Source organism: Hipposideros armiger, unplaced genomic scaffold (assembly GCF_001890085.2).
Source record: "Hipposideros armiger isolate ML-2016 unplaced genomic scaffold, ASM189008v1 scaffold_986, whole genome shotgun sequence".
Taxonomy (NCBI): Eukaryota; Metazoa; Chordata; class Mammalia; order Chiroptera; family Hipposideridae; genus Hipposideros; species Hipposideros armiger.
Genome location: NW_017732336.1, coordinates 303,810 through 328,717, shown reverse-complemented (window position 1 = coordinate 328,717; position 24,908 = coordinate 303,810). Strand labels below are relative to the sequence as shown.

Sequence of the window (24,908 nt, the reverse complement as noted above, 5' to 3'; positions counted from 1 at the left end):
ATGTGAGGGTTTTTTATGCCTATGATAGTGCCCTATGTCTGTTAGAATCCAAAACTTAACTACAGTTTGTCTAAGTGTAAAAAAAAGCTCCACTGTGAGAATTCATTTTTGAATCTCTCAGAACCACTTTTCTTCAAATGTGTTGTAGGTTCTGGCTGTGATAGAGTGGCAGGGTCTGAGTTACACCCTGCAGAGTGGAGAGCAGATTATGTATGGGGCTAAGAGAGTGAGGCAGGACATGTAGCCTAGGAAACTGACAACACCCTCCAAGATACATGAGGTGCTTCACTGGTAAAAGTGAATGTATCCAGTACCTGCAGCTGGAGAAAAGCAAGAACCAGTTTCTTCCAACTAGGCTGATCCCTATGACTAAAGACCTGACCTTTAGCTAATTATAATGTCATTATAATCTTATTTACATTATAGTTGCTACAATGGGATGTTACCAAAACCTGCCTCCAGGAGTTAAAAATATCCTTCCCTGGGTCAGAACTTCAGCTGATTCCTTTCTGAGTTCTCCCACACTTTACTCTCAAGTGTATACTTTCAGTTCAAGTAAATTTTCTGAACTTTGCTGCATCTGTCCTACTCTTGAATTCTTTGCTGTGTGGAGACAAGAACCTACTTACTGCTGCTCCAGGGTGAGCCCTCTCTTGGACAAACCTGTGAGCCTCTGGCAACAGGAGGAGGCTATCACAGTAGTCCAGGTGACTTAACGGACCAGAGTGGTGGGTGTGCAGGTGGGAAAAGTGGTTGGATTCTGGATCAATTTTTTAAAAGATTTTATTGGGGAATTGAACAGTGTTGGAAAATTGGGGAAGGGGAACATTGTGTTTTTCCAGGACCCATGAGCTCCAAGTCAAGTTGTTGTCCTTCAATCTAGTTGTGGAGGGCTCAAGCTCAGCTCCAAGTTCAGTTGCCGCCTTCAGTCTAGTTGTGGGGCAGGCACAGTGTGCCATCCTATGCATATGGGAGTTGAACCAGCAACCTTGTTGTTAAGAGCATGCACTCTCACCAGCTGAGCCATCCGGCCGCCCATTGGCAGCTCAGCGGCAGCTCAGCATGGGCGCAGCTCACTGGTCCATGTGGGAATCGAACTGGCAATCCTGTTGCTCAGAGCTCACACTCTAACCAACTGAGCCACCCAGCCAGCTCCTGGATTCATTTTTAAAGAAGAGCCAAGCAGATTTTTGGATATTTTAGGTGAGGGAGAAAAAGGAAGAGCTGGGGATGACCCCAGATTTTTTTGTATGGGCAAGGGAGTCATACTTGTTACAGAGGCACTGGATTTACAGGGAAGGGGAAAGACTGACAGAAAATGGTTGGCAAACACCTCTTTTTAAAGGGGCATCCATGATGTTCTGGTCATTATGGCTGTGAAGGACGAGCAGGTACAGAAAGTCTCAGGCCCTCCAGAACTATGTATCTTGTGTAGTGAGGTCATTGTGAGAGGAAAAAATTTAAATGTATTGTGAATATCTGGGATGTTCACCCCAAGGCTATTGCCATGCAGGAAAATGAGGATAAAGAGGCCCACTCTGTGGCTTTGTGACCAGCCTGCATTTCTGTTGAATCAGGTGAAAACTGACTCATTGCTTGACAGTATTGCTACCACTGAGGCAAGCCATCCTTCCAAGGGAATAAGAAAAGACAATATAGATTTTCCAAAAATAGTTTAAGAAATCCAGAATTTTTTGAAGCATATTTTTAGAGCTTTAATAAAGTGTAAACAACATGCAATGTAATACGTTGCTTGTATTTAAAGTGACAATTTAATATGTTTTTCTTTTTTTTAAGTTGCAGAAAAGGAGTTTATTAGAAGTAAAAATACATTTCAAAGAAGCAGAAGTGGGCCCGAGCAGTAGAGACTGGCTCAAGGGCCATTATTAGAAAAGAAAGTACACTCCAAAGAGTTTGGAGCAGGCTGAGCAAAGAAAGCTCAAAAGGCTGGCAATTTAATAAGTTTTGACATTCATTAAACCCACCATCATAGTCATGATAATGAACTTCTCTCCATCCTCCCATTTTTTACCTTGTTCCCTCTAATAATGTCTGTCTCCCTACTCTCTGCCCTGCAGGCAACCATTGGTTTACAATCCATTTTCTAGACTTTTAAATGATTCTTTTTATAAAATGTTTATACCTTTTTCCCTAGTAGCCTCATGTGACTTATTCGTTTTGCGATTCATCAATGATGGTTATGTATTTAATTCCTTTTATATTGCAAAGAAGTATGATGTTCTGTGGATATACGATTATTTGTTTGTCTCTATATGCATATTTGAGTTATTTCCAGTTTTTGATCATTGCAAATAAAACCACTACAGATATTTCAAACCAGTTTTTCACATACATATGTTTCATTTCTTGTTACCGGACAGAACCGGGTCCAATTCTTCCACAGTTCCCAGCCAAAATACAACTCCAGGATAATTTTTTGAGAAGGAACGTTATTGTGAGCAGGCAAATAAAGACATACCGGGGGTCACTTCCCAAAGCGGCGTGTCTCAGAACAGAGGACCAGATTCGCCTTTATTTAGGGAAATCATGCATAAACATCAAGGTGAGCTTTCTCAACACATACTACTAGTATGTAGGTGTGGACATTCCTGCACACATGCAGTTAGAAAATATGCCTATACAGTTATCAAATGTTCAAAAATGGTGGAAAATCTCTACCCCTGAGAGGAAATTTTAGAATTACAATGAGAGTATAATTAGTAGAGTTTCTGAGGTCACTAGAGGGTCCTCAAAACCCCTTCCACTGCCCTCAGGCAGTTTCAGCCAGATCAGCCCCCTGATGCTGCAAATCATCCTGGGCTTGTTTCTGAAAACCATAGCTGGCAACCGTCAATGTCAGGGATGACATAGGTAGGGAAGGAAGTCTAACAACTCTCAGCCTTTCTGTTAAACTCAGCAAATTACAGGATATGATCACAGAACCTTATAACATCTAGGGGGATCTAAGTGGGTTTACAGGTTAATCTAAGCAAAGTTATGAATTCTAAATAAAAGTCTATGCTAGGCTGCTTCTAGACTGTATGTATAAATTAGGTTACATTATCTTGTGTTAATATCCTGCCTCACAGGACAGGTGAGCAGAAAACTGTTTAAGAAATTTCAAGCTTTTTTTTTTTTTTTAAAGATTTTAGTGGGGAATTTGGGGAGGGAAACAGCATTGGGGAATCGGAGAAGGGGAAAAGACCAGTTGCTGTCCTTTTGTTTTTCAGTCTAGTTGTGAAGGATGTCGCTTCACTGGCCCATGTTGGTATTATCATTGCATTCTTCCTGGGTGAGGCAGTTGCTCGCCGGCCATTGGATGGCCGCTCACAGCAGCTCACGGCAACTCATAAAAGCTCATGCCCATTGCTGGCCAGCCCCACTGTAGCTTGTACAATCGCTGGGGGCTGATGGCAGCCCAGCTTCAGGTCAAGCTGCTGTTCACCATCTTAGCTGTACAGGATGCAGCATCACTGGCCCTCATGTGGGATCCGAACTGGGGCACTGCTGCTTGAGCTGGTATCCCAAGCCAACTCCTAACCAATGCACCTCTCAGCCAGCCCAAGAAATTTCAAGCTTTGATCTAAATTTGTTTTTTCCTTTTGTATGCCTTCCAGCAGTGTAGAGACATTTAGTTCTTCCGTATATGCCAATATTGTAGAGGACGTGGCATCACTGGCCCTAATGTGGGATCTGAACCAGGGCCCTGCTGCTCAGAGCGGCATCCCAAGCCAACTCTTAACCAACATGCCACTCAGCTGGCTCTATATGTTTGTTTTTTAAAATGAATTTTGGTTGGCCTGGGTTGGCCCAATGGGGTTCTGGTTTTGAAGCACCTTACAGGGACAAATTGTTTTTGTCATAGTGTTCATAATGCTGGTCTATTATATTTTATTCACTGCCTTAAGTACTTCATGCAGTGGCTCTCTCATCAGGTAATAACCACGATGATACAATAATAAAAAAGTCAAGATGATCTTGCAATGCAGTTGACAATGACTAGATAATCACTGACCAGCTGAGACCTGAACTTTTGGTTTTCCTTGATTGATCAAACTCTGACAAGGAAAAGAATGAGTTAAGTGGGGGGCATTGAAAAAGAATACACAAATGGACAATAGCCAGACCATATATAAAAACAGAATTCTGGAGGATTCATCAGGCTCAAAATGGTGATGTAGGAGGCTCTTCAACTCACATTCTGCCATGGACACACCAAATCTCTACAGCTGCATCCAGGACAATTCCCCTGAAAGTAATCTACACAGTAGCTGAGAGATTCTTGTACATTGAATGAACAAGAAAAACCCGCATGGAAATGAGTAGGATAGGTTGAAACACAATCTTTCCATAAACACCACCCCTGGCAGCAGCATAGAATGAAGATGGAATTCACAACTCCCAGCCTATCCCTGAGGAGTGGAGGGTTTAGACCCCACATCTGGCACCCCAAATTCTAAGATGTACCTGAGAGAAAGGCCTTCCAAAACATCTAGCTGTTAAAGGCTTGCATCCACAAGACCCACACACACAAAACACTGTGGCCTTTAAATCTTATACTAACAATTCAATTTTAGCCAGTTTGATGGTCCACAAGCCTGTACAGCATGTCACTATATAAAATGACAAAAGATTAAGTCAAGCACAAGAGAAAATGATACAATCAAAGGACACAGTAAACACAGGATGTATGAGGTTATTGCTGGGGTAACATGGCACTGTTTTACAGCAAACTTTTTCTTTTTATTAGCTTTAGGTGTACAAAACAATGTAATAGTTAGACATTTTACCCCTAAAAAAGTGATAACCCTTCACTCCCAATCTATTGCCCTTCTGACATCATATATATCTATTACTATTCCATTGACTCTATTCCTTATGTTGTACTCCATATCCTGTGATTATATATATATATATATATAAAATTATAGTTGACATAAAATATTACTTAGCTTCAGCTTCAGGTGTACAGTGCAGTGGTCAAGCATCTACACTGTCCATGAAGTGGTCTCCCTAATAAGACATGTGCCCATCTGACACCCTACAAATTATTTACATTATTGATTATACTCCCCAAACTGTCTTTCATATCTTTATGGCATATTGTAGTTACTAATTTGTGCTTTCTAATGCCCTCCATTTATCCCTCATTTCCACCACCCTCACATCTAGCAACCATCAGTTTTTTCTCTATATCTCTGAGACTATTTCTGTTTACTTTGCTCATTTATTCAGTTCTTTAGATTCCACATATGAGTGAGATCATAAGGCATTTGTCTTTCTCTGTTTGGCTTATACCACTTAGCATAATGTTCTCTAGGTCCATCCATATTGTTTGAAACTTTAAAAAAAATAAGTAGAAAGAATACTCTCTAAAATAACAATAAAAAGTATAGTATAGTAAGTACATAAACCAGCAATATAGTTGTTTATTATCAGTCTCAATTATCATGTACTAGCTAGCCTCTTTTATGAACATTCACTGAAGTGTTTAGAGGCACAATTATATGGCTTCTTGAATTTTCCTTAACATGCATTAATTTTGGAGGAAAATTGGGTGGGTTAATACATAAATTAAATTTGGCCATGGATGGACATGTGAAGCTTTAATGGGTTCACATGGTTCATTTTCTTTACACTTTCTCTTTTGTAAATGTTTGAAAAATTAAAGTTAATATTAAAAATGTCATTATTTCAATAATTAACACAAATTGGAAAAGAAGTATGTTTTCCTCTATTCGCTAAAACTTTACCCTCTTATTTTGTAGGGCACCATTCTTCTTTATATTGCATGCTTAGCCTTCAATTTTCAGAGAATATTACATTGAAGTTTCTTTATATTGTACTGTTTCTCATTATTTTTCCTAAGCCAGAGTCAACAGTTCAAATGCCTTTCACATCTGGAGAGGAAAGTGAAAGGAGTAGTGAACCATGTGGGTAGACTTGCAAACTAAAGAAGAGCTAACTAAGTGGGCTGTTGTTTTGCAGATCTGATCAATTTTTTACTTTGTTAAGCAGATCACCAAATCGAGATTATTATTTTTTAAATTAGACTTTATTTTTTAGAGTAGTTTTATGTTCACAGCAAAATTGAGTGAAACATACAGAGATTTGCCATATATCCCTTTCCCCCACATAAGCACAGCCTCTCCATATCAGCATCCCACACCAGAGGGTACATCTGTTACAATCAATGAATTTGAATTGACACATCATTATCAACCAAAGTCCACATTTGACATTAGGGTTCACTCTTGGTGTGCATTCTGTGGGTTTTGACAAATGTAAAAAACATGTATCCACCATTACAATAACATACGAAGTAGTTTCACTGTCTTAAAATATCTGTGCTCTGCCTATTTAGCCTTTTCTCCCCCCAACCACTGGCAAACACTGATCCTTTTACTGTCTCCAAAATATGGCCATTTCCACAATGTCATATATGTTAAATCGTATATTATGTACCCTTTTCAGGTTGGCTTCTTTCACTTAGTAATATACATTCAGGTTTCCTACATGTGTTTTCATTACTTGAGAACTCATTTCTTTTTAGTGCTAATAATATTCCATTGTCTGGATATACCTCAGTTTATTTATCCATTCACTTACTGAAGGACATGTTGCTTCCCTTCCAGTTTGACAGTTATGAATAAAGCTGCTATAGATGTCCTTCTGCAGGTTTTTGTGTAGACATAAGTTTTCAATTGCTTTGGGTAAGTACCAAGGAGCTCAATGCTAGCTTGTATGATGAGATATAATTAGTTTTGTAAGAAAGTGCCAAATTGTCCTCCAAAGTGGTTATACCATTATGCATTCCCATCAGCAATAAATGAGAGTTTCTGTTTCTCCGTATTTTCACTAGTATTTAGTGTTGTCAAGTGTTCTGGATTTGGGCCATTTCTAATAGATACCTAGTTTTAATTTGAAATTCCTAATAACAAATAATGTTGTACATATTTACATATGCTTATTTGTTATATGTGTATCATCTTTGGTGAGGTATCTGTTCATGGTTATGCAAAATACACATGCATGTGTGCACACACAGGTTTATTAGCCACATTTAGCAGCAATTTTTTTAAACACCTAAAATTTATATGCTCCAAGAGAATTCAATTTACAATTCATCATATGTTGGGAGCCGTCTCAGAGTACTGAGACCCTAGGTTGACTGCAGGTGGATAATGACAGGTGGCTAAAGAACCTCAAGTTCTGTGTGCTGAGAAAAAGACTGTAAAGCTGCTTGTTAGCTGAAGAGCAAAAAAGGGAACTGCTAAAATCAGTAACCCAACAAAGCTTAGCTCACCTCCTGTGCCTTGGAAAAGCAGAAGCTTCTAAACCACAACCACCAGACCCTCGGATGTTATTGTCTATGGACTTATGAGCTTCGAGACTTCCTACCATGGACTTATGAACTCTTGGGACTTTTCCATCATGGACTTGCTGACAGTTGCGATTTGCCTTGAGTTTCACTTTGCTTAAAATATATTATTAGTTTATGCTGTATGATCATGTAACCTGTTACCAAGACATTATCTCATCCCCAAACTCCTAAGTCAGGAACATTGGTTCCTCCTTCCCCAAAACCCCCCTAACAAAACCCCTATGCTTAGATAAGATTTATTCCTGGTAAAAGAGGAACTTGCTCTCTATATAAACACTATGTCTTTTAATAAAATTGGTCCTGATTGCCATCCGCAGTCAGTGACCCTCCTAATCCCAACTTTGGTATCTATGCCATTCTTTCATTTTTCATTTCCTTGTGCCAATCAATCCTGCTCAGGGACTGTTCAGTGGGTTCCTGGCCTGCACATCCAGGAGCCACGGCTGTCAGGCCGGCTCCCAACAATCATAGCATCAGCTACTTCAAATCCATAATAATATATGATTTGTTTCCATTAATAATCTATAAGTTATTAAATGACAAAAAATGATTAATTGTAGTTAGAATTTAGGGAGCACCAGACTTAATAAAGTACAGGCTAGCTACCATAGATGTTTGCTAACATAAAAATTTCTGGAAAGATACACAGTAATTGATAATAGAACTGTATTACAGAGAATGGAGAGTGCAACAGAAGAATTGTGTGTATGTGCACGTAAATCTACCCCCAAATTTCTTAAACAAAAAGAATAGGTTTTATAATACAAATTGAAACAATAAAAAACTACGAAGTTGGACAATTAAGTTTGTGAACTTGTTGCAATGATGTTGCTAAACTTTTTTTATATCAGAGGGATTATTCATTATGAAGTCGTACCAACTGGACAAACAGTTAACCAAGTTCACTATTTGGAAGTGCTGAAAAGGCTATGTGAAAAAGTAGATGACCTGAACTTTTTGCCAACAATTCATGGCCACAACTCATCACCACAATGCACCAGACCACACGGCATTGTCTGTGAAGGAGTTTTTAGCCAGTAAACTAATAACTGTATTGGAACATCCTCCCTACTCATTTGATCTGGCCCCAATGACATTCAGGACATCAAGGGTAGTACAACAACAGCTCTGATGACCATTCCAGAAAAACAGTTCCAGAATTGCTTTGAAGGGTGGACTAGGGGCTGGCATCAGTGCATAGCTTTCCAAGGGGAGCACTTCCAAGGTGACTGTAGTGATATTCAGCAATGAGGTACATAGCACTTTTTCTAAGACGAGTTCCGGAACTTAATTGTCTCCTACATTCACTTTACCCACGTTTCTTTCTCCCCAACACCCCTCATCAACTCACAGAATTCCTCAGGATGCTTCCTAGCCAATCTACTGATCTAACAGTGTGAACACCTAGGATGTAGGATCTAAGCTCCAGGAACTACGTTACCCAGATCATGCTGGAAGACTGCAGTGATGCGCCAATGACAGATCAGGATGAGGCATTTGCAAGAGTGGTCATCTTGCAAAGGCGGTACTGCCGGCCTCCTCACGATGGTGGTCTTTTAGCTCCTTTCATCGGGTCAGAAGCTGCTGAGCCCTGGGTCAGGTCGAGCTATGTGGACTGAGAAGGCACCATAGTGGACATCGTCCTGCTGAACAGATGTGCTTCTGAGGCTCGTTGACTTTGCCAGGGATGGGACAGAGACCTCCGCGCCTGGTCCCCCTTTCTCTTCCGCTCCCGCACTGCTCCACCCACAGTCCGATGGCGACAGTCGTGCTGAGGAACCCGGCTCAGGTGAGTACTTGTCTCTTGGGTTCTCACTACCCTCACCCACCTGAACCCCAAAGCCCCGGCTGTGGGGCGCCTACTCACGTCCTGCATCCCTGGCCCCGGCATCCAGGATGGTGAGGCGCTTGTAGGTGGCAACCGGAGTGACGCGGTGTGGGAGAGGGGTGGGCTGTGTAAACACGTCTAGTGGGGACTGAGCCTTGAGGATCCGGGAACCTGAAGTCCGCCTTCTGTCTACAGGGAGTAGAGAGTGAGGATGAGTGACACCTGGACTGACAGGCTGGGGAGTTGTGACTCTATTCTGAGGATCCTGGGAGCCATGGAGTTTGAGAACAGAAGAGGGACACAGTCTGTTTCAGGATTTTTAATGTTTTCCAAAAGCTGCTTATTGAGAGAACAAGATGAGAATGGGATGGTGAAGAGAGTGAGGCACTGGAAATTGAGTCCTTGTGGAAGGTTACAGTTGGTAAAAGGCAGCAGTGAGCCCTGAGGCACAGAGGTTAGTCTGAGGTCACCTGGTTCCTGGGCTGGGTGGGGATACAGAGGAGGCCTGCATACATGGGACCCAGCCATGATTGCCTTCCTCTCCCCACAGGTTTTGATGGCTGAAAAAACCACTTAAGGAATCTACACAAGGAAGGAGAAAGCATGTCCTAGTCTCTCACTAGTCCTAACACCACCCATATGGTGTCTGGGATTGTGATGTCCTGAAACTTTAATCTGTTTTTCCAGCTGTTGGGTCTGGGACCCTAGAGATACTCCAGGCCCTGTGTCCTGAGTGCAGGCCACAGGTAATATGAAGGTGCTCCCATTTCTGGCAACTCATGTACACAGGTATGGAAGGTTGACCCAGAGACAGATACCTGCACATACAAATGCTTGGAGGTATGACTGATCTGGAAATGGGGTACAGCAAGTCTCGTTTCTTTCTGTCAGAAACAAAGAGTGAGGGTGGAGGGCAGGGATCAGGAATCAGGCCTATAAAGTGGCTGACTGATAATTTGGGCATCTATTATGGAGATAATGGAAGGTTTGGAGAAGAGGAAGGAGTTGGCCTTACCCAGGTCTTAATAGTCTCCATTTAGCTGCACAGAGGAGAACAGACTACAAGGTAAATGAAGGAGGCAGGGAAGGGAGCCCAGGAGGAGGCATCTGCTATAATTCAGATGAATGTTGATGGACAAGAGTGGTGGCCGTGGAGGTAGGAGGAAAGGTTGGATTTGGGGTCCATTTGTTTAAGACACGCCAAGTAGACTTTCAGACATCGTAGGTGAGGAAGAGAAAAGGAGTTGGGGACAACCTGAGGATTTTTGGTCCAAGCAGTTGAAGTGATGAAAGCTCCATCAACTGGGATGGGGAAGTTGGTGGTAAGTTAATTTTCCTTTGGAATATCAGAAGTTTGTTTTGCCAAGTTAAGAGTCTGAGAAATTTCAGAGAAGAGTGAACGGGGGCATCAAGTGGGCAACAGGACACATAGGTCAGGCCTCCTGTTTATTCACTGCTGTATGGAGTCACCTGAATTTTGTGGTGAGCTTTGGTGGGGTCTGGGTTGTTTCCATCTTGCAGGTAGATAAGGTTTGAGGCAGATACGGTCATTTGTGAGTGTCACTGTGGCTGTAATGGAAACCAATGGGACTGGGCTTTTAAGTGAGGTTAGTGGACAGAGGAGGGTTGTTGCCACTGAGGGGAGAGTAAGTGCAGGCCTGAAGTGGAACAGGGTCACAGGCATCTGAAATTCTCATGTGGTTCTGGGTGACTAATAGTGAAGCAAAGATCAGATGCAATTGGGGAGGCCTTCAAAGCAGCGTTTGGGGCTTTCTCTGGCTGTGAGTTCCATCAGAGGTCTGGTGTTGTACTTGATTGTGTTTGATTTTGTCAAACACTCTGTGAATGGCATGTGCCAGGTACATGGGTGAGTCCAGGGAGATGCCTGTGGTGTGGAACAGGTAGGTGGCAGAGCTGTGGGATTGCATCTGTGGGGACTGAAAAGGTTTGGTCTACTGAGTGATATGCACATCAAGAGGAAGTAAGCTGAGGGCCCTGTGTTTGGCTATGTCTTGGAGGCACGATCTAGGAGAACCCCAGGAAATTGCTTGGCATGAGGAATGCAGACCAGGTTCAGAGCTTAGATGGCATTTACCTGCCCTCCCCACACCCCACCCTGTGTCTGTTGTTGCTGAGGGCGATAGCAGTGATTAGTGGGACTTTGAGGAGAGAACATCGCTGTCATCAGTGGGGGTTGATGTCTCCTCTGAGATGGGGAGCTCTGGAGGAGGATGAGTATGGGTAGATGTGTGAGGAGTTGGGCTTGGGTTATGAGAGACTATTCATGATTTCGTTTGTATCAATCCTGACAGGTTGGTGTGAACTTTGAGGATGTGGCCATCTTCTTTTCCTGGGAGGAGTGGGGCCTCCTTGATGAGACTCAGAGATGCCTGTATCACAAAGTGATGCTGGAGAAATTTGCACTTATATCCTCACTGGGTAAGACTCATAGCCTCCCCCAGTGACCTGATTAGGCTTTGCATTTCCCTGAGCCCACCTTTCACCAGATTGTGCTCTGTCCTCATGCATGGACTGTGGGCAATGCTTGCTTCCCCAGTTTTCTGGGTGGTTGCTGTCCTTGGTAGGGCTGGGTGGTTTGCACTGCTCTATTCTCTCCTGCAGCCCCAATACCTGCTGCACTGCATGCCATAGGGAAGGATTGAAGTTCAGTAGTCTTGCAGTGAGATTAATGGATTGTATCTTGTTTGGCTTCTCCCTGGCAAGGTTATGTCCAGGTAGATGACACTTCCATGTCCCAGGCTTTGTTCCCCTTTTTTATCTGACATTTCCTGTGCCTGCCTATGCCAGCCATTGCAGGCATTGTCATGGTCATGACTTACCAGGATCACAGATTGTTTTTCAGAATTATCCTATAAGGTTCTATATGTAGTGTTTAGAGCTTTTTTCTTTTTCTAGTTTTATTGAGGTATAGTTCACAAATAATGTTGTATATATTTAAAATGTACACTGTTGTGATTTGATATACATCCACATTGTGAAATGATTTGTGCAATCAAGTTAATTAACACATCCATCACCTCACATACAGGGTTGCTGCTATTTGTGGTTTCAGGCATCCACTGGGGATCTTGGAATGTATCCACATGAACAAGTGGGGGACAACTGTATTTCCTTCTTTCATGTGTGAGAAAAACTTAATAGCTAGTCTCTTAGCAAATTTCAAGTATACAGTACAACATTATTAACTATAGTCACCATGTTTTATGTTAGATCCTCAGAACTTAATCGTATAACTGACCAACATCTCCCCATTTCCCTCAACCACTAGCCCCTGGCATTCTACTTTTTGTTTCTATGGTTCAACACTTTTTTTTAAGATTCCACATAAAAGTAATACCTTACAGTGTTTGTCTTTTTCTGTCTGGCTTATTTTTATTTTGTTGTATGTCCTCCAGGTTCACCAATGTTGTCACAAATGCATGATTTCCTTTTTTAGGGCTGAATAATGCTCACTGGGTGTGTGACATGCACACACATGCACACTAGGCTTTTTTTTTATCAATTTATCTGTAGACCGACACTTAGGTTGTTTTCATACCTTAGCTATTGTGAATAATGCTGCAATACATGGGTGTGCAGGTATTTCTTTGAGGTTCTACTTTTGTTTTTGTTTTTGGACATTATAAACACAGAAGTGAGATTATTAAACCATATGGTAGTTCTGTTTTACATGTTTTGAGGAACTTCCATGCTGTTGTCTCTAATGGCTGCACTGAGTTACATTCCTATGGTATACAAGGGTTTTTTTTTGGTCTTCACATCCTGGCCAACACTTGTTATCTCTTGTCTTTTAGATAATAGCCATCCTAACAGGTATGAGGTGACATCTCATTGTGGTTTGAATATGTATTTCCCTGACATTAGTTATGTTGAGCACTTTTTCATATATCTCTTGGTCATTTGTATGTCTTTGGATAAATGTCTATTAAGGTCCTTTGCCCATTTTTAATTGAATTTTTGTCATTGTTGAATTGTGCGAGTTCTTTATGTATTCTGGATATTAACCCCTTATCAGATATACGTTTTGCAAATATTTTTTCCTATTCCTTAGGTTGCCTTTTCATTCTGTTGATTGTTTCCCTTGCTGTGCAGAAGCCTTTTGGCTTGATATGGTCCCACTTGTTTATTTTTGCTTTTGTTGTTTGTGCTGTTTGGTATCATGTCCAAAAAATTATTGCCAAAACCAATGTTAAGGAATCTTTTCCCAGTTTTCTTCTAAAAGTTTTTCAATTTCAGGTTTTGCATTTAAGTTTTTACATTCAAGTTACTTTTAATTTTTGTCAGTTGTGTAAGATAGGGGTCCAGTTTCCCCCTTTTTTGGCACATGAATATCCAGCTTTCCTATCACTATTCAATGAAGAGAGTATCCTTCCTCAGTGTGTGTTCTTGAGGCTGTAATAAAAGATTATTTGACCATATATGCATGGGTTTATTTCTGGTCTCTTTATTCTGTTGCATTGGTCTATTTTTTATGTCAGTACTATAGTGTTTTGATTACTTATTTCTTTGTAGTATTTTGAAATCAGGAAGTGTGATTCTTCCAGCTTTATTCTTTTTTTCTCAAGATGGCTTTGGCTATTTGTGTTTTTTTGTGGTTCCATACAAATTTTAGGATTTTTTTTTAATGTCTGTGAAAAATGTCTTTGGAATTTTGATACAAATTGCATAGAATTTATAAAGCACTCTGGGTAAAATGGACATTGTAACAATATTAATTCTTTCAATTCAAGAACACTGGCTATCTTTCCATTTATTTGTGTCTTCTTTAATTTCTTTCATCACTGTCTTATAATTTTCACAATACAGAGCTTTCACCTCCTAGGTTAAATTTATTCCTGAGTATTTTTTATGCTATTTTATTTATTTATTTATTTTTAAGATTTTTATTGAGGAATTAGGGGAAGGGAACAGCGCTGGGGAATTGGGGGAAGGGGAAAAGACAAGTTGTTGTTGTTTTGTTCTTCAGTCTAGTTGTGGAAGACGTCACTTCACTGGCCCATGTTGGTATTATCATTGCGCTCTTCCTGGGTGAAGCAGTCACTCACTGGCCTTTGGACAGTCGCTCACAGCAGCTCACGCCGGCTGCCAACCACTCATGGTAGCTCATGGCAGCCCACTGCAGCCTACACCATCGCCAGCGACTCACAGCAGCCCAGCTCCAGGTCGAGCTGTTGTTCATCATCTTAGCTGTAGAGGGCACAGTGTCACGGGCCCTCATGTGGGATCCAAACCGGGGCCCGGCTTCTCAGAGCTGGCACTCCCAAGCCAACTCTTAACCAATGCACCACTCGTCCAGCCCACATTTTCTCTTAAGTGCAGTTCAAATCTGATATTCTTTTGTGGATATTTTTGGGTAATCCATTGTTGAAAATGGAGCACTGCAGTCTCATATTATTATCTCATTGCTGTCTATTTCTGATCTGTTAGTACTTTAATATATTTAAGTGCTCCGATGTTGTGTTCATGTGCACTTATAATTGTTATAGCCTCTTGATGAATTGGCTGCTTTGTCATGATATAAGGACGTTCTTTGTCTCTTGTGAAAGTTATTGACTTAAAATCTTATTTTGTCTCATGTAACTATAGTTAACCCTGCTCTTTTTTTTTTGGTTTTCTCTTGAACATTTGTGGTTGGATTGCCCCTTTCTAATAAAGTCACGTATACTTCACCACCATTTCTTTGTGTTCAAGTTGCTGCTGTGGAGCAGCGGGTGTTGGGGCACCCACTGAACAGAACACTTCTGTGGGAATGTCACAGGCCAGGACTCCTGAGGGTGCTTTGACTTCCCAGAAGACCCATCCCTGCGAGATGTGTGGTCCGGTCTTGAGAGACATCTTCCACTTGACTGAGCAGTAGGGAACACAACACACCCAGAAACTGTTGAGGCATGGGGCATGTGCAAAATAATTTTATTTCAGTGAAAATTTTCACCAGCACCAGGAGGACCACATGGGAGAGACCCCCTTCATGAGCAGTGTAGATGGGTCCTTGATTGTGAAGAGCTACAGGTTCCATGTGTCAGGGAAGCCCTTTACCTGTGGGCAAGTTGGGGAGGGCTTTCTGACCACCTCAGAACATCTCCAGCAACAGCCCAGTCACACCAGAGAGAAACCAAACAAAATCTCTGAATGTGGGGTCACTTTTCAAAGTATTGAAAATCATTACACTTGGGAAGAATGCAGGAAAGCCTTCAGCTCTAAACACACACTTGTTCAGAACCCAGGTAACCGCATTGAAAGACAGTATTTTGTGTGCTGTGAATATGGGAAAACATTCAGGTATACATCCTCATATGTTCTTCACCAGAGAATCCACACTGGTAACAGACTTCATGTGTGTGACGATTGTGGAAAATCTTTTAGGAGAAGATCAACCCTCAGTCAACACCGAAGAATTGATACTGGGACAAGGCAGTACATGTGCTGCAAATGTGGGAAACCCTTTAAACAAAAATGTGTCCTCATGAACTCTCCAAGAAGTCACACTGAAGAAAATTGTTATGTGTGCTGTGAATGTGCGCAATCTTTTGACCACAGCTTTATGCTTATTCAACAGCAGACAGTTCATACTGGAGGAATGGTTATGCATGCATTGAATGTGGGAAATTCTTTAAATGGAAATCTGACCTCATTGAACATGGGAGGGTTCACATAGGAGAAAGCCTTTATGAATGTAGTGAATGTGGGAAGTCTTTTACCTCTAGCTCTGCCCTTCATTATTATCATATAGTTCACACTGGAGAAAAGCCTTATAAACATAGTGAATGTGGGAAGTCTTTTACCTCTAGCTCTGGCCTCCGTTATCATCAGAGTTCACACAGGAGAAAGAGCTTATGAATGCAGTGATTGTGGGAAATCTTTTACCCAAATAAATCAGCTCATTATACATCAAAGAGTTCACACAGGAGAAAGGCCTTTTGAGTACAGTGAATGTAGGAAATCCTTTAGCCACAAAACTCTCTCAACACCAAAGAGTTCACACTGGAGAACGATATTTTGAATGTAGTGAATGTGAGAAATCTTTTACCTCTGGCTCTGCCCTCTGCTACCATCAGAAAGTTCATGTTGGAGAAAGGCCTTATGAGTGCAGTGAGTGTAAGAAGTGTTTTACCTGTAGCTCTGCCCTCCATTGTCATCAGCGAGTACACACAGGAGAAAGGCCTTCTGACTGCAGTGAATGTGGGGAATCTTTTAGGGATAGTTCCCAGCTGAATCAACATCAGAGAGTTCACACTGGTGAAAAGCCTTATGAATGTAGTGATTGTGGGAGATCCTTTAGCTAGAATTCATACCTCTCTAAACACAAGAGAGTTCACACTGGTGAAAGACCTTATGAACGCAGTGAATATGGGAAATCTTTTACTTCTGTCGCTGCCCTTGGTTATCATCAGAGAGTTCATACAGAAGGAAGGCCTTATGAGTGCAGTGAATGTGACAAATCTTTTACCAATAGCTCGATATTCATTAGACATCAGAGAGTTCACACAGGAAAAAGGCCTCATGAGTGCAGTGAATGTGGGAAATCCTTTACCTAAAGAATTCACCTCATTATTCACCAGAGAGTTCACATGAGAGAAAGGCCTTTTGAGTGCAGTGAATGTGGTAAATCTTTTACTTCTCGTTTCACCCTCCATTATCATCAGAGAGTTCACACTGGAGAAAGGTCTTATGAGTGCAGTGAGTGTGGGAAATCTTTTAGCTGAAAATCTAATTTCTCTCAGCACATGAGAGTTCACACTGGAGGAAGGCCTTAGGTATGCAGGAAATGTATTTTTCTTTGTTTAGCGTTAACAAAACTAAAAGAAACTCTGTGAGGTGCCATTTGTCTGAATTGAATCTCATAAATCCAAACACCAACAGTAAGGAGATTTCCCATAAGTTTTAGTGATGTAGGAAGGTATGGCTATGTTGCACTTTGTAACCTGCCCAGGGCTCTTTCCAGATTTATGTCACTACCAATTTCTGTGGCCAAATCTATTTTAGCTCTACCACCTGGCATGTCCCCACAGTGTGCTTTAGTCACCATCCTAATGTGCTCAGGAAAGCTAACTGTAATTTGTTGGGACAATAGGAGTAGTTTGAACCCTCCTAAGGGGGTCTGCATTCCCATTACTCTCACTAGTTGGGGCATGGGCCTGACCCAGTGTTGGTCCCAGAGAACATGGTAGGGGTTCAACTAGCAACTTGCAGAAAAGAACTGCCTTTTTCAGGGATATGGCTTCCTTAGGTCCTTGTGATTAATTTTTCGAGTTTCCAAGTCACCAATGCAAGAACTGCCAGCCTCATGTCACTTTGGCTTGTACAATAATGAAGCTTTATTGTTTAAGGCCTCTTTAATCTTGAGTGTTTTATTTACTGTGTGGAGTAGTTTTTAAACAGATTTGAGCTCTACAAGCATGAAGAGGTGAACAACTTCTATTGGGGTCTCAAACTTTCTGTGCCTCAGAAGGGATGGATGGTGTGGTAGCAGAACTAACTCATCAGTTTTTCCAAATTTGCATTGCCTCCCACGGTCTCCTAGGAAAGACTGCAGGGCTTTTTGGTCCTTATGTGAAGCATGGATGCTGTTTTAGGAGACTCAGATCACCCTGAGGAGGGGGCAGGTGTGACAACTTCAAGAACTTCTGGGAGACAGCAGCATGATTTTCTTCTTTTGTTCACAGGAGATGTCAGTACTGTTGGGAATCTTCCCCAGGTCTTGCAAAGAGCCACGTGCCCTGATGTTCACATATCAGTGGCTGACAGTCACTGGTTTTAAGACCATTGGGTCGGGAATCCATGACTGGTACTGAAACACTGGCTTAGTAGGGATTGGAGGAGACTGCAGCCAACTGGATGGAACTCGCCTCCTCTAAAAGTGTATCTACAGGTGTTTCTGTAACAAAGACTGCAGGATCAACATGTACACAAATCTGAGGACCTCCAGGCATGTTTATTTTGTGTGGCTGAAGTCATTATCCTTGAAAATAATCCAAAAGTTTTGTGAATTCCTGTACCCTCTCAGATGTTCACCTCCAGGCCTTTGCTCTTCAGGCAGGAAAATAAAGATAAGGAAAAGGGGTATGTTAGTCCAGGGATGTGACTTTTGTTACCCAGTCACCATTCCTGTTGATTTGGGTGAAAATCCTTCATTGTTTGAGGTATTTGCCGAAAGACTGACCCCCAGAAGGCATGAGAAGGTGGATTGAATATAGACTTGCCAAACTTATTCCCCAAAAAGAGTTGGATATATAGATTTTTTATTTTTAATCTTGAACCATTCTTAAAAAGCTTTAATAAAGTATACATGTAATAAACTACATATTTATATATTTGATGAGTTTTGACATAACATATGTATGAAACTGAAACCACCATAGTCATAATACTGACTATATCTGTCACTGTATATTTACTTTGTGTCCATTTATAATCTCCCTTCCCTTCACAACTCTCCAAGTAATCATTGATTTACTTCCCATGTGAATACAGATAATTTAGATAATGTAGATTGTATTTTTAAAAATTTACATAATGTTAATTAGAATACTTTTTTCTGCTTTCATGTTGCATAAGTAGCTTTTTTTTATATTCTGAGAAACATTCTCATCTTTGAATATACCACCATTAGTTTATTCATTTATTTATGGACATTGGCGTATTTCTAATTCTTGACTATTGAAAATGAAGCTGGTAGAAACATTTGTGTGTTATTATTTAAATATGTTTCATTTATCTTTTGTCAATAATTTATAATGCAAAGTTTGAGTCATAGGGTAGGTAAATGTTTAACTTAAGGAAATTAGCAAATTGGGATCTAAACTCATTGTACCTTTTTACACTCTTAACAGCTGTGTATGAGAGAGTTTCAGTTCCTTCACATCCTATGAGTACTTGGTTTGGTCAATTGTTCTTTATTTTAAGCCTTTTTATAAGTTTGTGGTGCTATCTCACTGTTGTTTTAATTTCATTTTCTTAAGGATTCATGGTGAGCAGTTTTTATATGTGTATTTGCTATCTCTATCTTTAGTAAAATGTTTGAGCTTATACTCTGCCTAATCTATGAATTTTGGTTATTTCCCTTTAACAACAGGACATTGAAACAACAGATACATGTTGAAGTTTCACTCATTTTGTGCCTTGTTTGCTTTATGGAATAATTGTTTTTAATACTGGAATAATAAGTTCTATTTTTTTCAATTTCTTATGCTAGGCACAATGTAATAGACACATGGACCATATACTTTTAGTTTTAATCTGAACCGTTAACATATTCTATCACTTTCAGCAGTCCAGACATTTAATAATACAGTAAGCCCTTGCCTTGTAATGTTTTCCAATTTTCCTGGTCGGCTATCATGGAGGTTCTTGGGTTGGAGCAGGACTCTCAGTAGGACCAGATAACATCAGGATGGGAAGAGTGTATTTTGAGTCCCAAAGTTTGGTAGGGAGGGAAATAGGAGAGCAGTGATCAGATTTCGCATGTCCTGGGTCATACAGCCTGTGTTTGAATTCCATATCCCCCCAAAATCATTGAGAATCACAGGCAAATGACTCCCCATCCCGATTGAGTCTGGACCTCAATTTTCTGTGTAAAATGGATATGACATGTGTCTTCATCCCTGAGCTGTTGGAGGTCAAGAGCTGAGGTGCCCATTTGCTGTGCACAGCTGTGCCTGTGGCCTGCCTTGGCCTAGGCAACTCCATCCTCTGCCTGCAGTGACATTCCCAAGCCTCTCTGTCCTTGGGTGCCTTTAAGAAAGTAATGAGGCTGGGCCGGCAGAGTGGCACATTGGTTAAGAGCTGGCTTGGGATGTCAGAGGGCCCCGGTTTGGATCTCACATATGAGGGCCAGTGACACTGCCCTGTACAGCTAAGATGCTGAACAACAGCTCAACCTGGAGCTGGGCTGCCATGAGTCGCCGGAGATGGTGTAGGCTGCAGCCCCTGCTACAGTGGGTTGCCATGGGCTACCATGTGTAGCCAGCAGCCAGCGTGAGCGGCCAGCAGCCAGCGTGAGCGGCCAGCAGCCGCTGTGAGCAGCCATCCAGAAACCAGTGACTGATCTACCTTGCCCAGGAAGAGTGCAGTGATGGTGCCAACTTGGGCCAGTGAAGCAATGTCCTCTGCAACTAGACTGAAAAACAAAAGGATAGCAACTTGTCTGTTCCTCTTCCCCCAACTCCCCCCCCCCAAAAAAAAGAAAGTAATGAGGCTTCTCAGAACCCACTGATCCACCTGCAGGGAGGCAGTGGCTGTGGGCCACTGAGGTCTCAGTGTGCAGTCCCCATGTGGAAATCTCTGGGTGATTCAATAGAGCTCCCTGAATCTCAGTTGGCTGAATGTGACATGCAGGTGTTGATGGTGCTTAACCTTGGCCTATGTGAGGATCAGTAAAAGTAACAAAACTGAGTGCTTGCCAGTGACAGGATTCCAAAGTTTGGTTTTTGAGAATTTTAATTCTCACAACCTGGGAAGTGGAAACTAATATTGAATTTCTGGGAAAATCCAGAATTAGAGAAATGAAGTGGGTTCTCCAAGTTTACAAAACAGATAAGTGTCAGATTCAAGAAGCTGGTTTCAAACCCAAGAGTCTGGCTCCAGAGCTGGGGACAATCCCTTTACCACAGCGTGTGAAGCCCTCAGCCCGGGCAGGTGGATGGCAAGCACCAGGGAGGCTCAGCCACTGTTGCTTCTGTTTTCACTGTTGGAATTATCATGATAATTTTCCCAGTCTCTGACATCCCAGAGCACTTACTGTCTGCCCCACAGTTCTCCTGGGAATGCCCTTGTCTGTGTCAATTACAGTGGTTTCCCCAGGGGAGGGTTTTCTCTGAGCCATGACTGCATTATGTCCAAAAGCTGCATCCTTATCCCCTATGAGCACAGCACAGAGCTCAACCCTCAGGAGGCCTTAGTGATTTGGGCCTGGATCTCTGCACCTTCACCAGCGACTTGAGTGATGGGCTTAGATCTCACCCCAAAACCTGAAGTTTAATATGATGCCTCAGTTTGACTTTGTTAAGTGTTTGTGACTTTCACCCTGGAAGGGTGGAGACACCTGGATTTAGCCCAGAGGACCCTGTACAGGAGGTGATGCTGGAGACCTGTGGGCTCCTGGTCTCACTGAGTAAGTGAGGTCTCACTGGCTCACCTCTCCATGTAAAGGACCTGCTTGCCACTTGATTCTGTCCAGGTTGGTTGGATGAGACCAATGGCACTCACTATCTCTCCCCTGTAGCCCTGACCATGTTCTGGACCCATGTCCTCCTATTTAGTCTTCCTGTGTCTGCTCCCAGGATCTTTCGGTGGAAACAGTCCTTCTGAACACAAACCCTCACCCCAGAGGCTGGCACAATCTGGCCACAACTGAGACCCATATTCCAGATTTCATGAGATAGGAGCTGATTGGCCAAACCTAAAACCTAGTTAAGCCCATGTCCCCATGGTCCAGTTCGCAGTCATGGGTGATGGGCTGTTCTCATAGAAGAGGGTGAGTCAGGGAGCATTGCTGAGGAGATGTTTGCCATCAGTGCTTCCCATGTATCTTCCTAAACAAGACAATCCGGTTAAAAAGCACCAGGTGGCATGCGTGAACACTCTTGGAAAACTGACCCTTTTTTCACTGTTCCCTCCTTACTGCTGCCAGGAGAAAGTTGGGTTATTGTTGAATCTCTAATGCCCCCCTGTTACTAATTTCCTTTTTCAACCGAGGGAACAGCTCTGAAGAGGCCCCTCAATCTCCCTGGGACTTCAGAGCAATATTTTGATTTCATTGTATTTTATAGTAAACTTTGACTGTGGTAAGTCAAACTGGTTTTTCCAGTTAGCAGAGACATAGATACAAATACACATTTTAGGATACTATCTATATAAGAAAAATTAATGTAGGTCACTTTAAAAAGAATAATAACCAGGGTCACAGCTAATTCCCCTAAGCATAGACCATGAATCAAGTCCATTGCAGCCACAGTTCAAACTCCACTCATTAAATTCTAACATCATCCCCATCCTTCAGCTTTGAGGTTTTTACATGCCTGATTATCTTGCTATTTGTATTTTACAATCTTTTTTGTTTACATGTTTTTTAAATGTGCTTGCTTTCATTAAATCCAAAAAGAAGTTTTAACACCTGAACTCATCAAAGACATGTTAGTAATAGGACAAAAATGCCTATCCAACTATTGCTATAAAGACCCCAGTGTTACTCAGAAACTGAATAAAACACACTGTCTTGTTACTCTTAGCTTTATTGGGAGGTTCAGTGTGTTTGCTCACCGATGAGAGCAAAAATACTCCAGACAGGCTGTAGAGGAAACATGGAAGAGAGATACTGGGCAGCCCTAAAAGCAAATAGATGAGGTGGCACCATGCCTTTTACACCCTCAGAATATATCCCTCTGCCTTTCTTTGTCACTATTTGTGTTCCACCCCCAGAAAAGAATTGCTTTTCCACATGACTTTTGTTATTGAATTTCCTGATGAATGGTCTAGTCTTTCTCAGAATGTGACATGTATCTGGGAATAGTGGTTACATACCAAATTTATATTTGGTGCCAGGATGGCTACAATGTTGGCACTCATGAAGGTGTGGAAAGTAGTCATCTGAACCTGAGATAAAGGTTTTGGATTCCAAGATCTCATCTCCTTGCTAAGAAATTATCATTTCACCTGTAAATGCAGTGACAGTGTCTGCATGGGGCCTGGAGATTATTTCTGGAAAACAGCTATGGAGTATGCAAACTACAGAAAAGTATTAATGTTGATTAATGGAATTATACAATTAGTGTTACTTAAATAGCTAGAAGAGAAAAGGCTCTATGAAGCCTGAGAACAAGTCTCAATGGGTGGTAAATAAAGGATACTAAATTCTAAGATGTGAGAGAATTAACTTGAGCCCACGGCTATGCTGGAAACTTGGCTACCATGAAATTATAGTTTCTACGAAGTGTGAGTCCTTTTATTTATGAGAACTTGAGGAAAAAATAGTGAGATGAGAAAGATAAAGTAAGGTGATAGCATACAAATGTAGAAGAGCAGGAGGAAAGCCATGCTGACATGTTTCATTGCTTCAACAATCATTTATTAAACATGTCACCTGTTTCTGAAGCTCATCTAAGTCTGCATAACACATCAGTGAAAAAAAATGTCCTCACAGGGCCTGTCAAGTGGCTCAGTTGGTTAAGAGCTCGCTCAAGAGTGCGAGCTCTGAGCAACAGCGGTTCGATTCTTGGCCCGAGCTGAGCTGCCTCTGAGCTGCCAACAGGTGACAGGATGGCTCAGCTAAAAAAAAAAAATGTCCTCAGTCAGCCTTCGTTCAAAGCCTTTATTGAAAGAGTAACCAATAAGTCATAGAAAATACTGTATATTATAGTCAATTACAAGGTGACAGGTGCTGTGGATATACAAAAGAGAAGCACTGATGAGTGACTAGCGTGCGGAGCCTGAGTACTTCAGGAGTGCACACTTAATGGAGGGGAGAAAGCAATTTGGATTCATTGGGAAGATGTTTCATGGAGAAGAAAAAACCATGACAATGTCCCCATGCCAGGAGGTTTCCTGGAGTGCCAGACCACTCATGACCACTGTGCCAGTTGCAGGGTGCTGGAGATATTGGTTTTTCATTTTTATTGCAGGTATGCATACTCAATTTCTTGTTAATTATAACATTCCATGGTATTTAAAACAGATTCTCAGCTATGCATAAGTCAACTTTCAGTATGAATAGGTGCTTCTTTTACTCCATTTACTCCATACATTTACCCCAAATATAATTCACAAATATGTTCCTAATCTTATAGCATTGCAATGCCAGACATATCATGTCATCTATACATCTTTAAGTGTCTGTAAAGCACAAGTTCTCTCTCTTTATGATAATTACAATACCACTTTTCACTAACAAAAATGCTAATAACTGACAGTCAGAATTCAATTTGTCAACTTTTTCAAAAATTTATTTTTCAAATTGATGTGTAAATTATAATAAACAGTAGACTTCCATTTTATGTTGATATTATGCATCTTTGTTCTTTTTTGTTTCAAAGGTTTCTCCTACCATCTTTTGTTATATTTATCATAGGTATGATGATGTAACTAGTTCATTTGTCTGGTACAATTTCCCAGATTCTCTAATGCAGGCATACCTCATTTTTATTGCGATTCATTTTATTGAGCTTCACAGATATTGTTTTCATCAGAAAGGAGGCAAGGCTTCACCAGCAAAAAGACTACTACTCACATCAGACGATGGTTAGCACTTTTTAGAAAGAAAGTGTTTTTATTTTTATTTATTTATTATTTATTTATTTATTTTAGCTGAGCCGTCCTGCCACCTGTTGGTAGCTCAGTGGCAACTCAACTCGGGCCAGGAATAGAACCCCTATTGCTCAAAGCTCACACTCTTGAGTGAGCTCTTAACCAACTGAGCCACTCGGCTGGCCCAGCAATAAAGTTATTTTTTTTGGTTTTTTTCTTGTTAGTTGTTTTTTTTATTAAATTATTTTTTATTATGAAATACACATTTTTTAGAATTAGTTTTGGCTGTACAACACAGTGCAATAGTTATACTTTTTACCCTTCAAAGTGAAAACCCCCCTCCCCCAATCCGCCACCCCATTTCCCCCCAATATCATACATATCTATTACAAATCCTTTGACTCCACTCCCACACTATACTCCACGTCCCATGAATAT

The 24,908-nt window shown here is 41.3% G+C and overlaps 1 pseudogene; it reads left to right on the top strand.

The window, feature by feature from the left end:
- The first annotated feature begins 9,140 nt into the window (after nucleotides 1-9,140).
- On the top strand, nucleotides 9,141-16,936 carry LOC109375687 (zinc finger protein 420-like; annotated as a pseudogene).
- The last annotated feature ends 7,972 nt before the right edge of the window (nucleotides 16,937-24,908 follow it).